General features: G+C 43.8%; 1 protein-coding gene and 1 pseudogene across 2 annotated transcripts in view; one reads left to right on the plus strand and one right to left on the minus strand.

The window, feature by feature from the left end:
- CDH4 (cadherin 4) overlaps positions 1 to 15,847 on the minus strand; it is a 1,183,781-nt gene that overhangs the window by 386,344 nt on the left and 781,590 nt on the right. The window lies entirely within an intron of this gene.
- On the plus strand, positions 10,016 to 10,134 carry LOC133388137 (5S ribosomal RNA; annotated as a pseudogene).

Consider the following 15,847-nt stretch of genomic DNA (forward strand, 5'->3'; position numbering starts at 1 on the left):
AGTTGCTAGAACTCCATACTGGTGAGTACAATCACACACAAACAAGCACTGGGGCCAGCTCTGTCAACTTGTTCTCTGTGTATCTGCTGGGCTCTCTCTCCTTCTCCTCCGTCTCTCAGGTTATTTATAATCCTCCAGGTTTCCCCACACTTTTTTCTCCCTGAGGCCCAGAACCTGGGCTCCTTCCCTTCTTCCAGGCTGATGACTGAAAGTGCCCTGTCCTGCTCTTCTCCACCAGGCCAAACCTTCAGGCAATGACCAAATATAGTCTCCTCAGGAGCCATGGCCTGAGGCCTATATCAGGACAAGGTATCAGCAAAGGCCAGGTAAGCCCTGATGGCCCATCACAGATAACCGAGGGGGCAAGGTTGCACAAGCAGAATTAGGGTGGGTGGCCCGCTTGAGCTGGATCGTGTTGCCTGTCCCCATTCTTCCCATAGAACAGGGCATTCTTCCCATAGAATGAACATGCATGAGTGGACACCACCCAAGCCTCTTGATTTGGTCCTCAGGTCTCTCCTGAGGCCAGGGTTTATTCTCATCATTTCCCCCCCTACTGCACAAGCAGCCAGCACACTGCCCACCCCCAAACTAGTTAAGTAATTCTTTATTTATTTATTAGATTTATTAGTCACCCATCTGGCTGGTTATCCAGCCACTCTGGGCGACGTACAGAATAAAAACATACAAATACACTTTAAAAGTAAAGGTGTCCCCGCACTTGTAGTGCGAGTCGTTTCCGACTCTTAGGGTGACATCTTGCAACGTTTACTAGGCAGACCGTATATATGGGGTGGGATTGCCAGTTCTGTCCCCGGCCTTTCTTTACCCCCCAGTATATGCCGGGTACTCATTTTACCGACCACGGATGGATGGAAGGCTGAGGGGACCTTGACCCCTTTTACCGGAGATTCGACTTCCTCCTTCCGTTGGAATTGAACTCCGGCCGTGAGCAGAGCTTCGGCTGCATTACTGCCGCTTACCACTCTGCGCCACGGAGGATCTTACAAATACATTAAAACATTAAAATCTCAACAATATAAAAAAACTAACCTAATTCTTCCCTTAATATGCTATTAGCAGGGCATTGGTGTGTGCATGACAGTACTCGTCGCTGCAGAGTACCAGCACCTCTTTTTTTAGGGGGGTAGAGAATGTCCATTGCCAGCCATTTTGTGCTGGCACCCACAGTACTTTTATTAAGACATGAGTACTGGCACCTCATGTTTCATTTTACCAAAAAAGCCCTGACTAGTAGTATAAGTTTATGAAGAGTGGAAAGGAACCAGTATTTATCTTTATTTTTATTTCTTTGTATCTTTTCTCATCTATTTCTTTTTTAGAAACTCCCTAGCTCCTTATTAAATCCCATATGCTCAACTGCACAAAAACTTCATTTCACACTGCACAGAGTTTTTTTTGACACTGCACAAAAGGTGTCTAGCTCCGCATTAGAATAAACCCTGCTTGAGGCCAGCTGCCTGCCCCAGCCAATCCCACATGTGCCCAGCTTCACACCTCCTGGAGGGTTTTTGCTTGACAGAAACGTGCCATTAAACTCTGATAATGCCCTTTGCTTGCATGGAAAGAGGAATGTGGAAAGAAGACTAATGTACAAAAGTAAATTTATATCCATTGCTGCACTCACTTTCGCCTCTGGGCCCACCCACTGGTGGCATGCGGCCCCCGGAATGTTGCCCAGAGGGGAGTGCAGTCTTCGGGTTGAAAAAGTTTCCCCACCCATCCCAACAAGGAGGTTCATCTATGACAGCACTCTGGCTCCCCTAAGTGTTTCAGCGAAGGCCCTTATATGGGAAATAGCATCTTTCGTGCCGTGTCACCAGAGCTTGCAAAAGTTACTTTTTTGAACTACAACTCCCATCAGCCCAATCCAGTGGCCACGCTGGCTGGGGCTGATGGGAGTTGTAGTTCAAAAAAAGTAACTTTTGCAAGCTCTGCGTGTTACCAAGGTGATCTCAGTCCAAATGCAATTTTGACTGGCCCCTCCTGTTCCAACCTGTACGTGGCCACCTCAAAGTTATCTGTGCCAGGCAAACAGGGCTTGCCCCATTGAGATGAGGGAGCTGAATGACTTCTTGCCTGCCTGCCACTCTAATCTCTTCTTGGCTCTGAGACTGCCACTTTCTCTTTGGTTTCCTTCCTTGGAAAGTTTTGGTTCCCAGCATGCACTGGTAGACATTTCGTGACTGAGAATGCAGCAAAATGTCTCTGTCTGCCTCTTCCCCACCCACATGGAAACAGTGCAAGTAGGAGGTAAGGACTTGTTTATTTCTCAGATATATGAACATGCATGAGTGGACGCAGCAAGTGAGAGATTCATTATCTCTGCCTGCTATATTTTCCCTTCTACTTTCCTTTCTATTTTTCTTGTACATGAGGGTAAGCTCCATGAATCAGCACCGATACACTCCTCACAGTCTCCAGTTGTAAATCTTGGCACAGTATGAATCACTAGCATGTGGAGGATGAGCTGGTGGTTGCACGGAGCCCTTGGCCGCAGGTATCATACAGGTGCTTGCATATATTCCCTCACCCTCATCTCATCTCACAGAATCCCTGGCAGTGATGGCTGGGCCACCCAGCGTCCATCCTGGAGAGGAAGTCTTGCTTTCATTGTAACAGTATTGCTGAATAGGGATGTGCAGACTTTTTGTTCAGTCAGCATTTTTAAGCAAACTAGGCAGCAATCCAAACCCCAAGATGAGTGAGTAAGGATCTGGCAGATCTCCAGCTCAGCCAGCTGAACCCCAGCTCAGTTAGGGCTACATCAATGTAAGCCTCTCTGCTCAGCCAGCTCAGCTAAAGCCAGCTCAGCTGTGATTAATCCAAAAAGGGGGTATTCCAGAGGTGTGATGGGGATGTGACCAAGTGGGGATGGGGCTTATGCTGGGTCTTAACTCCATTCAGCTCGCTCATGTGAGCTGGCAACCCAGTGGAATTTAACACCGGCAAAAAGGGTGGTGCAAGTCAAAGTCTCCTTTAAAGGCTTGTTTTTCCTCTGCCGGGCTTGAGCCAGCTCAGCTGGCAGTAGCCTCACTCCTGAAAAGGGTTTGAATGTGGCATATGCTCCATCGGCTTAATTTACCTAATTCACAGTCTGGAGCACAGTCATCCTTCAGAATTCACATTTCCCTGAACGTTGTGACGCGGCTCTCCAACCAAACAGTATGTACAAAAATGCATATGTTAGGGGAAAACATGGCTAGCAAGAATGTGTATATTAGTTAAAACTGTCAGGAGAAATTTTCACAGAAATACTGATGAATTTTCATGAGTATTTTGTTTGAAAGCAAATTTCTCTGGAAGTGTGGAAAACTGAATTTAAATGTAAGAAATGAGAAAGGTAGAGAACCAAAATTGGCAGGTTCATCCATTCTGTCCCATTCCTATGTGAATTTGAGAGGAAATATGAAATCTGTGCGGAAATGCAGTTATTTTTTTAAAAGAAAAAAGAAAAATGCTTCCGAGCCAGTCCAAGGGGTGCAGCATTGCCTTTACATGTTTAACAATTTTTTCTTGCCTTTTAAAAAGCTCCAAAATAGTTCAAAAATAGCTGCTGCAGGCTGTGGGCAGCTGGCCGACCTGTTTTGCAGCTTTTTAAAAGATGAAGGGGGAAAAAACAGTTACCAGACAGAGGCAACATTGCGTCTCTTGGACACCAAGTAAAGGGATCTGCTGGACTGCAGACTGTAAAGTGGAGTCATCATCTGATCTGTGTCACGTGAGTCCACTTGGGCATCTGAGAGTAGATACACACTTGTTGTTGTGCCGGTTCCAGTGCGTCTAAAGCTCTCTTTTCTGAAAGTTTGCCGTGAGGGACATGACACTAGTTGAACTCTGCCCCTTTTTACTCTAAAAGCTGTTTGGATCTGCTCAAGTGTTGTTTTTTTAAAAAATTTAGCTTCAGATAGTTTTTGCAACTGATTGGTAGATCAACCCATTGCCCCTCCAGGTGAGGCCAGTGGAAGCACTTTGTTGAAGGCTCAGGTAGAGACAGTGATTGGACCACTTTGCTGTGGGAAAGATCTGAAATGAGCAGTGGGGAAGGGACATGTGGCCAGCTGAGGGCAGAGTCACTTCAAAACACAGTCAGAAAAACCATCCTTGCTGCTTTTGAAGCAGCTAGTGTGCCCACAGCCTGAGCTCCATGGATTCATCTCCCACTCCTGGTCCTGACCGAATGAGTCCTGACAACTGAGTGTATCCAGAAAATGTTTTGAATGCAATTTGCGACATTTATATCTCACCCATCACACCCAGAAAACCCACATTCCTCACTGATTTTGGTATGATTGCTTTAAATAAGTTGATCAAAGTCCTTAGTCAGAAAAAGAAAGTGCAAATTTACACAGTAGGAGGGGGGGAGTGTAGTGTGTAATTAGCACCCTCGCTTTGATGAACATGTACCCATATCCTCACATTTAAGGGAACAGTTTGCTGCCTCCAAAACATTATTTGAAGTTGCCAACACATGCAGGACTTCAATATCAGATCTTATCAGTACAGAAAATGGGTTTTAAAAAGCAAATGTTTATTAACCTGGATCAGAGAATAGCCTCAGATCTTAGTTGGTGCCTTCAGTGACTCCTACATATTTTTACCCAAGGCTTTACTGAAGGTAAAACGGAAAGGAAGTTTACAATACTTTTTCATTTTGGCTTCTGCCATTCATTATATATTTGCTAAAGACTCATCAAATTTGACAAACTTCTTCCTCCCCTGCAACTGTATAGCTGTCCTTTAAAAGAAGGAAAGGGTCTATACTCCCTTTTAGGCCACAGTCAGTGGTGGTTGGGCCACTATCACGGAAGGTGTACAGGATCTGCTCCCATCGCTATGGTTATTTATTTGTTACATAAAAAAGGGCCTCAGGGTAGCATACCTGGCTATCTCCCTGTCCTATTTTTTATTTTCACAACAGCCCTGCAAGGTAGGTTAGGCTGAAAGATAATGGCTGTAAACACACAAATCCCTGGATCAAAGTGTTGCTTTTAGCCACACCCAGAGGGGGAACAGGTTTATCTGCTGATCAGTTGCAAAATCTCTTAGAAGCAAATTGGAAAAAAAACACTCAAGTGGCTCCCAGCAGGTTTTACAGGGAAAAGGGATGGGGTTTGAGTAGTGTCATGCGCTGCAGTTCTCAGAAGAGAGAGGTGGAGATGCACTGGAACCGGCAGAACAATACCCAATGTTTGGCCTAGTGAGGATTTGAACCTGGGTCTTCTTGGTCCTAGTGCAGCCTTTCCCAACTAGTGGGCCACCAGATGTTGTTGGACCACAACTCCCATCAGCCTCAGCCAGCATTGCCAATGGTCAGGAAAGATGGGAATTGTGGTCCAACAACATCTGGTGGCCCACTAGTTGGGAAAGGCTGTCCTAGTGGAATGCTCACCGTGGCACCATGCTGGGTCTTTGGCTGGTGCAGTACAGTGATGAGACTGAACTGCAAATCAGTTCAAATCTCTCCTATGCTGTGAACGCTCCTAGGTGGTCTTAAGCAAGCCACTCTCTCTCAGTCTCAGTTAAGGACGGAAAGATCTGTCCATTTTGGTTCTCTGTTTCTCATTTTTTCAATCTTAAATTCAGTTCACCACATTTCTGCAGCAATTTGCAATATTTTTTTTAAAAAAATCTTAATGAAAATTCTCCAGCATTTTAGTGCGAATTTCTCCTAATAAATACATTTTTGTACGCAGTTTTGACTCGTACACAATATTGCAAGCAATTTCTCCTAATTTAATGCATTTCTGGATGTTATGTTCACTCATATATTCATTTTTATGCACACTTTCCCCAACATGCATTTTTGTAAACTGTTTGGCTGGCAAATCACATTGCAACATTTGAATAAATTCAAAGGATGGCGGCGTTTTGGTTTTCATATTGTTTCGGCAAGTGCAAATTTGATAGATCTGGATTGAAATACGAACCGAAGAGTCATGATGCACCATTTCTAAGGGAAGGAGGAAAGAATTAGCAGTGAGGCCAGAATTCAGAATAATCTAGTATGGAGAAATAAAATACTGACTTACCTTATAGGGTTGTTGTAAGGATTAAAACTAGATAATGCATAGGTACTATGAATGCTTGGAAACACTATGGATTGCATGCAATGAAGTCCTACTCAGAGTTGACACATTAAAATTAATGGACCCAAAGGTAGTCATGTCCATTAATTTCAGTGGTCTACTCTGAGTCACTAAGGTTGGATATATCTCTGTATAAATGACTACCGCACCCTTGTTTGTGCATTCAAAGAATATGTATTGGAATCCCTAACCAAGAATCATGATATGCCATGGCAAAAACTGAGCTAAGGTAGATGTGTGCATGAATTAGCAATGAGAGAATAGGCCAGAGTTTAGAGTAACCAATTATTACCGGTCATCACTGACTGAAATCAATAAAGAAAGCAGGGATTCAAAGAGCATTAAAGAGTAGGTGCAAGTGATATGGGAAGGCTCAGGGCACTAATGTCAGATAAGGAGCTGGGAGGGCGCAATAGGTGCCAGGTAGACACATGGATGGCCGAATAGGGTTAGAGTTGTCAACAACACCTTGACTGAAGCTGCATGGGCAACATACTTGGAGGGTTAGAGAGAGGAAAGGAAACCAGAGCACAGAGTTACTTCTTCTAAGGTGAAGCAGGTGGAAGAGGGCTCTTTAGGTCTGCGGTGAATCTGGAGCTCGCCCTTTGTATCAGGGTGCCGGGGTTAGACAGGTGATTCTTTATGATTCTATGATGTCTAGTTCACTCTAGACAAGTTTATTACGTATAAATATCAAAGGCAACAGCTGTGATACGGTAGACTGAACCCTTGTAGGCCCCTTGGGCCCTGTATGGTCGTAGGTGGAAACTATGGGTTGCATTCAATACTAGTCTTACTCAGAGTAGAGCCATTAAAATGAATGGATATGACTAGCTTAGTTCCATTAGTTTCAATGGGTCTGCTTTGAGATGGATACAAACCTATGAAAAAGGAATAGACGCAGCAATAAGCTATACGTTCTCTCAGAGCGCTTGCAAAACTGAGTACAAAAATAATAAAATCAGAGGAGGAAGGGGAAACTAGGGAAGGATTTGAGGGAAGCATTGGTCACAAGGAGAAGGCTGAGCAAGACTGAACTAGAACCCTAGATCTGGCTTCTTCTTAAAGACTTGATGATATGAGGGAGAGGTCTTCTTAAAACAAGGGAGAGGAAGGGCATCTACAGTTTCCTCTTCTCACCATGGATGGTACGTGCAAAGTTGTGTTAGGTGCAAAGGTGTGTGGCGTAGGGTTCTTTTACGTGGAGGTTTCTAACCTTAATGGGTACTAATGACTTTACCAGTTGGGTGCACAATGCCTCCTGCAAAGTGTTCTTTCTCCTCAGGGCTAGGGAATGGCCATCAGTGCTGCTGGTGATTTGATTTGATTAGGAGCTGAATGGGAAGTGGGGCATATGCACATTCCAAAGGTCCCAGGTCTGCTGAATAGAAGGTAAGAAGCAGCAACTGGTCTAAGTTAATGGAGGACACCCAGGGAACATCTACTTTTTTCTTACCTTCAATGACTGAGCCTTGGCGTAATATACTATTGCGTGCCACCCCAATCTCCGAGCAGTGAGATTTCCAGGGGTCCCTGCACTTGCCCAGGTTTTGGTTTCCTTGGAAAGAAGGTCAGTGGAGACTGTGGTGTCTTTATGAAATATGGTTTATTTATTTACACTCATTCCAACCTGAGCTTAAGATGGAGGGGTTCAAGACATCAGCAGTCCAATATCCAGCTTCTCCATCAGAGTTACAGGAGGCACCCCAAAGCCATGGTGCAGAGAGCCAGTCTTTCTGCCTGCCTCCAGTTCCCAGCCTTTCTCAGACACAACTAAAAAACACAAGCCTCTCCTCAGACCCAGGAGGGGGAGGATGCTCTCCTGAAGAGTTTCAATGACAAAAGGATCTCCCTGGCTGGCCCATTCACCAGTTGATGGGCACCTGATAGACCCATTAAGCCACCTGGCCACTCTATTAGATTAACAAAAGGAACTCATCTGACCAGCAGATCTCACCCCCAGGCACAGGATTCCAAATCAAAGGCTGGAAGGGGACTCATAGAAATTATCCATCTCAATCCCAAAGCCATAACACTACCTCCTTCCCTGACAAAGGTCTGTCCCAGACCTGCAAACCAACAACAGAATAACAGCTGTTCCTACAAAGACATAACAGATACAGGTTAGTAAGACATTAAGTATACCTAATTAAAAGCATAGTCATACTACAGTCTCGTTTTCACACCACATGTACAAACACAGTCCATTCCCTTACAGCACGTTTTCAATTAATTTCTCTTTAGGCTTCCTCTTCTTTGTTGGAGCCCCAAGTCACAATTCTGCATCCAAACTGCTTACCCAGTCCTCATGCTTGGCAGTGCCCAAGATAGTGAGTTCCCAACATGTTTATGCCAGATTACAGCCTCACTACTTGTCCTGCCTTGTGCCACTGCAGCACAGCAGCCCTCAACCACATGCACCCCAAACCACATGCATGCCAGGAGGCACCCCAAAACCATGGTGCAGTCTTTCTGCCTGCCTCCAGTTCCCAGCCTTTCTCAGACACAACTAAAAAACACAAGCCTCTCCTCAGACCCAGGAGGGGGGGAATGCTCTCCTGAAGAGTTTCAATGACAAAAGGATCTCCCTGGCCCATTCACCAGTTGGTGGGCATTTGATGGACCCATTAACCCACCTGGCCACTCTATTGGATTAACAAAAGAAACTCATCTGACCAGCAGAGTTGGTTTCTCACTCCCAGGCACAGGATTCCAAATCAGCGGCTGGAAGGGGACTCATAGGAATTATCCATCTCAGCCCAAAAGCCATAACAATAACTTTGCTTAATATACCTCTTGGGGAGTCAAGGTGCTTAGAGAAACATTTCCAATGGTGGTAGGGCTTATCCTATTGGTAACAAAATGCTAAGTATTATCACTGGAAAGTATAAAGGGGAATGCTTGGGTACACTAGTGGAATACAGCCTGAGGCTGCAATGCTAACACACACAACCCTTACCTGGAAGTAAGCACCACTGAATTCAAAAGGATTTAATTCTGAGTAGGCACGGTTTAGGCTTGCACTGTAAATCTATTTTCTGCTTTTGGTGCTTTCTTAAGGACTAACCCAGCTCCTGTGTGGAAAGGCCTATTGTGTGTTCTGTTTCTCGATCACAGCAACGAGTGACAGAATGCTTGAAAACCTGTCATATGTACATGCTCAACCTCAATACTTCCTCTGAGATTTCTATTTATAACGCACTAGCATCGCATTGCGCTTACTGAATAGGATTCAAGTGGCCTTGCCTTGATACCCTGACATTATAGTTCTTATACTAAGTTACAGGGAGATGAATCAATGCTTGCAGAATTAATTCACTTTGGATGAAACACGCTAAAGGCTTTTGAATACTGACCTTGCAATATGCATCCATGTGGCAGGGTCAGATGTGTGTTTTAAGATCCCGGCACAATGATATCCAGGAGAGATTGGGGGGGGGGGAGGAGGAGGAAACAGATTCAGTTCACATTTTAATGCAAGTTGACCTAATTCACAATTCCCAAAACAACATATGAACCAAAATGCAGTTATCCTTTGAAATACGCACTTCTGTGAATTTTGTGATGCAGTTCTCCCAGCAAAAGATGGGTTCAAAAATTTGTATATGTGGGCAAAGTGTGCATAAAAAATCATATATTACTGAAGATAACATACAAAAATCCATTATGTTAGGGGAAATTGCTGAGGGAGGGAATGTATATTAGGCAATACAAATTGCATACAAAAATGTGTATATGAAGAGAAATGTGCACTAAAATGTTGATGCATTTGCATGAGGACTTGGTTCTTAAAAAAAAAAATCACAAACCAATGCAGAAATGTGGTGAAGAATGGAAAAATAACAAATGGAGAGAAACTGAAATTGACAGAGTTGTCCATATATATAGCCAGTATAGCAACATCCATCTATGGCCATACTACCCTGAACACGTCCAATTTCGTCTGATCTCGGAAGCTAAGCAGGGTCAGGCCTGGTCAATACTTGGATGGGAGACCACTTGGAAATACCGGTTGCTGTAGGCTTAGAGGAAGACAATGGTAAACCACCTCTGAATACCTCTTACCATGAAAAAACCTATGAATATATCCAAAAAAGATTCATAGGGTAGCCATAATCAACTTGAAGGCATATAACAACAACAACAATAGCAACATCCAAAGACAAACCATTCTTGTCACCTGGAGTCAACCCCAATAAAATGCCTTGTAATGCTTCAGCAAGATTGGTCAGACTGTAGCTCTGATGATTCTCCCAAGGCCAAAATAAACAAGAGAGTGGGAGACCTGTGCCTAGAACTCTCACCATCCCTCCCTAAAGCTTAAGAGTAGCTGGGGGCAGGTGAATACCTGGGTCCACATCCTGATGCCATGGGAAGGCTTTCCTTTTTATACCATTTCCATAATCTGAGCCTGACACTGTTGGTGAGACTGCCTAGACTAAATCAAGCACTCTCAACCACCACACCGCATTAGCTTTTATATGTCTCTTTGAGCCCTGCAGTAGGTGAACCTCATTCTGCTCTGATGTTGCCTGTCCTTCACAATGATGGGTGTTTTGCATGCAGGAAAACAAATGAGAAGCTGTGAGAGAATTCTAAACCTCTTCTAAGCCAATTCACAATAAGAAAGAGCCCTAGTGATGCAGATGTGGTAATGTTATGATCACATGCCCTGAAGTGGCACAATATTGACACCCTCCCTGGCTTTTAGATATCAGGCTTTGGATTTCAACGGGGAAAGTAGGATAGAGAGGCTTGAAAAATCAGTAGGACTCCTTCTCTAATTACTGATTAATCACAAGCAAAGGTTGCTTAAATAATCATTCATGGGGAGAAGGAAGTCTCATTAAGAACAAGAGGTTAAAAAAAGAGAGAGCCCAAAACATAGCATCAGCATCAGCACATTCTGAAACAGAAAACTATTGCCAAGCTTTAAATTGTGCATTCATATCTAATCAAACAGGGTAGAGGAAATGATCTCTTAAAAGCGGTAGGTAAACCATAAGATGTAACTGAGAGGGAACGATGGAGAAATTCTTTTAATGGCATCAGAAATGCATAATAGTGTCACTGGATCCCCAAGGTGCTTTACAAGGCCTAGCAGCTGTTTTGTAAAGTCTGGATTTTTTTAAAAAACTTAATGTGCAGAAAACTGCACCATAAACATAATGCTTGATGCAAAAATATTTGGTAGTAGTTGTTTTAAAGTGTGTCTCGATTTTCAAGTTCCCCTTTAAATGGGCACCTTCCAGTGAAACCAGACGCTGCCCTGTCGTGCTTTTCTGTCATCAAGTCAAATCCATATGCCTGCCTTGGGTGTGTGTGAGTGCAGATGTGCGCATGTGCACATTTCCTTACAAAAGGCATTGCCAAGCTATATTTTCCACATCCATGGCAGAAAACTGTTACTTTACTTCTCTGTTCTTGACTGTCAAATGTATAAATAATTATCATCGCCTCAGGAAAATGATTTGTGTTCTGATGATATCTGGTTCCTTTCATCCCTAAATGATTTTGTTAGATGCAGCTGAATGCTATTACCAGTAAGTAAATTGTGTCATCGCTTCCCTTTGAATCATAACCCTCCTGGTGGATGTGAGCCTAATACATCCCCTCCCCCACTCCTTGAAATATACATAACTACCCAAACAAGTTTCCAGAAAAAAATGGTAGATCATTACACGCAATCAGATATATAACAGCTCACAGGATGCTGCCACTACTTTTGTGCCCTCCTAGGCTATAGAGTAAGTTCACACATGCATATAAACTGCTTGGTTTTTCAGCACCAGGGCAAGTAGCTCAAGTGGTAGAGCCTCTGCCTTGCATGCAGAAGGTCCCAGGTTGAATCCACAGCATCTCCAGGTAGGGCTGGGACTCAAGACCTGAAACCCTGGAGAGCTGCTGCCAGTCAGTGTGAACAAAACTGAGCAAAAATGATCTGACTCATTATTAGGCAGCTTCCTGTGTTCACCATGATTGGCAGCTGGATGTTGTGGAGCTGCGGGGAAAATAAACCCCATTTGGAGTCTGCAAAAATGGGGAGGGGGGGAGTTCAACCTATCTGGGAGAGTGGTGCCAATTTTTTAGTGTGTGTGTGTGTATTGTGTGTACATGTGGAAAAATTCACCAATCCCTCTCCCATCTCCTCTGGCTAATGGCCTCCATTTTTATTTTCCAATAACACCCAAGATGCTTAGCATATGTCCAAGTGGAATTCTGGGAGGAAATGGTGGTTGCCAGTGGGGTTGCCATTTCCCCCCAGAATGCCCCTTGGAAGTATGATGAGGGATGGGTGAATCTATCAGATTCAGTTCCTCTCAATTTCTCATTTTTCCAGTATTAAGTTCAGTTTTGCACATTTCCACATCAGTTTAAGAATTATTTTAAAATCCTCATGAGGATTCACCAGCATTTAAAGTACCATTTTCTCCTGCTATACACCTTTTTGCAAGCAATTTCCCCTAATATACTGCATTTTTGTATGTTGTTTTCACTAATTATATGCATTTTTAAGCACATTCCTTGGCTGGATCCAGAGTATGAATTTCGATGGACGCCTGTGTCTCAGTTTGTGTATCGTTTTGGAAAGCACAGATTAGGTAAGTTCCCCTTTAAATATGTACTGAATCAAATTTCTCCCCCATTGCTAGTCATGATGTAGCATCATTTTGGACTGGAAAATAAAAATGTCACCTGTTCGTCAAAGGGAGGTCACAGAAGTGCCAGTGGGTATTGCTTCCCACCCACTTCCACCCTGCAAAGGAAAATGAGGGAAGGAAGTTTCACCCCCCTCTTTCACCATCAGTCTCCTCACAGTTCATTCATAGAATCATAGAATAGTAGAGTTGGAAGGGGCCTATAAGGCCATCAAGTCCAACCCCCTGCTCAATGCAGGAATCCAAATCAAAGCAGAAGTTCTTTTTTGAGAAATTCAGAAGTTCTCTTTTGAGAAATTCAGAAGTTCTCTTTTGAGAAATTCAGAAGTTCTCTTTTGAGAAATTCAGAAGTTCTCTTTTGAGAACTTTCAGTCCAGCTCTAGAATAGACTCTATTGAAACCTAGTTCATTAAGGTGATGTTGGATGACATGAGTGAATACACAGTCTTTGGTGTTCTGTGGTGTTCTGTGGGTGATTGCTCATGCGTGAATTCATGTTGCAGTTACCACCGATGAGCATGAATGTGTAAACCAGGCCTAATATGTTCATCTTCTCTAACCCAGTTGCAATCCTGCTACTATGGCTGCTGGCTAACCAGCATATTACTAACTAGTTAACCCTAACAGTTGATTGATATTTTCCTCAATAGGAACAAAGTGTTAAAAGATAGTCACTTGATATCTGGATATCTCTCTTCAATATAAACCATGGAGGAAATGACCATACCCCCACCCCCACCCCTTCTAATTAAGTAACTTTTGTCCCACCTTTTAGGGCCAAGCCCTCACAAGGCACCCTTACAAAATAATAATTGAAAAATCAGATTGATAACATTACAGTAGAAGCAATCCATATTCCCAGGACAGAATGAAGAGAACCAGGTAAGTACCCTGGTAATAGCCTTTTATTCACAGATCTGAAGCCCAGAGGGACAATGTTCCTTGAGCCTAGCTTTCTTTTCACTGGCTCTCAGCTGTTGGCTTCTCTGTTTCCTGATTTTCCCTTTCTTAGACACAGCGATGTTGCCTTTTCCTGGGCTCTTATATCTACTGCTGCTTGTACCACTGGTTTCTCTTCCCCTTCAACAGCTGGCATTCTTCCATTTCCGACAGGCACAGGCTTTCTGTCTTTGTAGGGTCTGGCCTTTGTTCTTTCCTCTCCATCCCTTTGCTTTCTCTTACTTCCCCCCTTCCCTGGGTCCTTTCTCCTACGTTACCAGCTTCTGCTATCCCTGCCAACCCCCTGCCTCTGCAGAACAAGCATCTTCCACTTCCAGCTTCATTTCCCCATCTGTGATTGCCAACTGCCTGCAGATGACATCATAACCATTGGCGGTTTCCATCAGCCACACTGCAGGGGTGGGAAGGAGCCACATATTCCTACCTGCTCACCTTATGCACACAAGCTAAGGGGAGGGGAGGGTGTGTTTGAAGAAATTGCAGATCAAAAATGTTGGAAGACGAGTGAGCCAGAGAATTACCTGAAGGCTGGAAACCTCTTGGAGGTGTATGATCTCTCTCTGACTTGATGTGTGGAATGTCCAGAACCAGGTTTAGCCCCACCACCCCAGTGAGGTCCCTCCCTTAATGCTCAGTTCATTCTACCATGTAAGTGCATGGCTGCCATTCATTACTATGAGGAAAAATGTGCTTACCTTGTACAGGCTGTGTACACACCATACATGACTTCTTCCCAAAGTATTCTAGGAACTGTAGTTTGTTTAGAGTGCTGGGAATCACAGCTCTCTGAGGGGAAACTACAGTTCTCTGGATTCTTGGGAGAAAGGCATGTGCTTTAAATAACAACATAAGAACACAAGAAGAGCCTGCTGGAGCAAGCCAATGACCCATCTAGTCCAGCATCCTGTTCTCACAGTGGCCAACCAGATACCCATGGGAAGCCCACAAGCAGGACCTGAGTGCAGGAGCACCCTCCCCTCCTGCAGTTTCCAGCAACTGCAATTCGGAAGCATACTGCCTCTATGGTGGCAGAGCACAGCCATCATGGCTAGTAGCCACTGATAGCCTTATCCTCCATGAATTTGTCTTTGTCTAATACTCTTAAAGCCACCCAAATTGGCGGCTATCACTGCCTCTTGAGGGAACAAATTCCACAGTTAAATTCACATGGTGTGAAGAAGTCCTTTCTTTTGTCTGCCCTGAATCTTCCAACATTCAGCTTCATTGAATAGTCCTGAGTTCTAGTGTTATGAAAGAGGGAGAAAAAATTATGGGGTGTGTGCACAGCCACAGTGAAGGCAAAACTGCCTTCAGTGCCTGATACCATGTGGCCCAGCCCTCTCTGACTGCTACCCTGCAGGGGGAACACAGTGCACCCTCCAAGGATCACTGCAATACACAAATTCTCCTCTCCTCCACCCTGCCTATTGTAATGATGGGTGTTTTGCTAGTTGGACAATAATATTTTATTAGCTTACTTATAAAAGTATTCATATACCGCTCTATCGTAAAATGTCAGGGCAGTGCACAACACAATATGTATACAATAAAACATAAAATACTATTAGAAACAATGCAAAATAATCATTCAAATTATGCATGTGATGTGTGGCAGTGATTACGATCTGCATGACAAAAACTACATATTGCTTTTGCAAATAAAGGCCCTGAACATGGGATGCTGGAGAGGGTAGAAAATATTGCCACAAAGATGTTGCGCATGCCTGCCACAGGCATTCACCTGCCCCTTGAAGCAGTCAGCTTTGCCTCGTCTTAAATATTCAAGACTGAGCTATGATTTTTTTTTGCCAACATTTTTAGTAAACACCAATAAAGGCGTGCCTGTCAGCTAGAATGAACTGTGAACTAGCTGAGTAATAAGAGGAAGCTCATAAAATGAGGGATTTGGAGGAGGAAGATATTCTCCCTGCTTTTGGCAGAAGAAAATTTAAAGGTGCTTATTTGTGTCTATATTGCAAAAGGCTCTTTGAAAAGTGGGTGGATGCTGTATGTATGCACATGAGTGCGCATGCATGCACGCACACACACACACACACACACACACACGTACATCCCTGTTCAGCTTTAGGTGTCTGAGACTTCAGTGACAGCTTTGCT

Source organism: Rhineura floridana, chromosome 6 (assembly GCF_030035675.1).
Source record: "Rhineura floridana isolate rRhiFlo1 chromosome 6, rRhiFlo1.hap2, whole genome shotgun sequence".
NCBI lineage: Eukaryota > Metazoa > Chordata > Lepidosauria > Squamata > Rhineuridae > Rhineura > Rhineura floridana.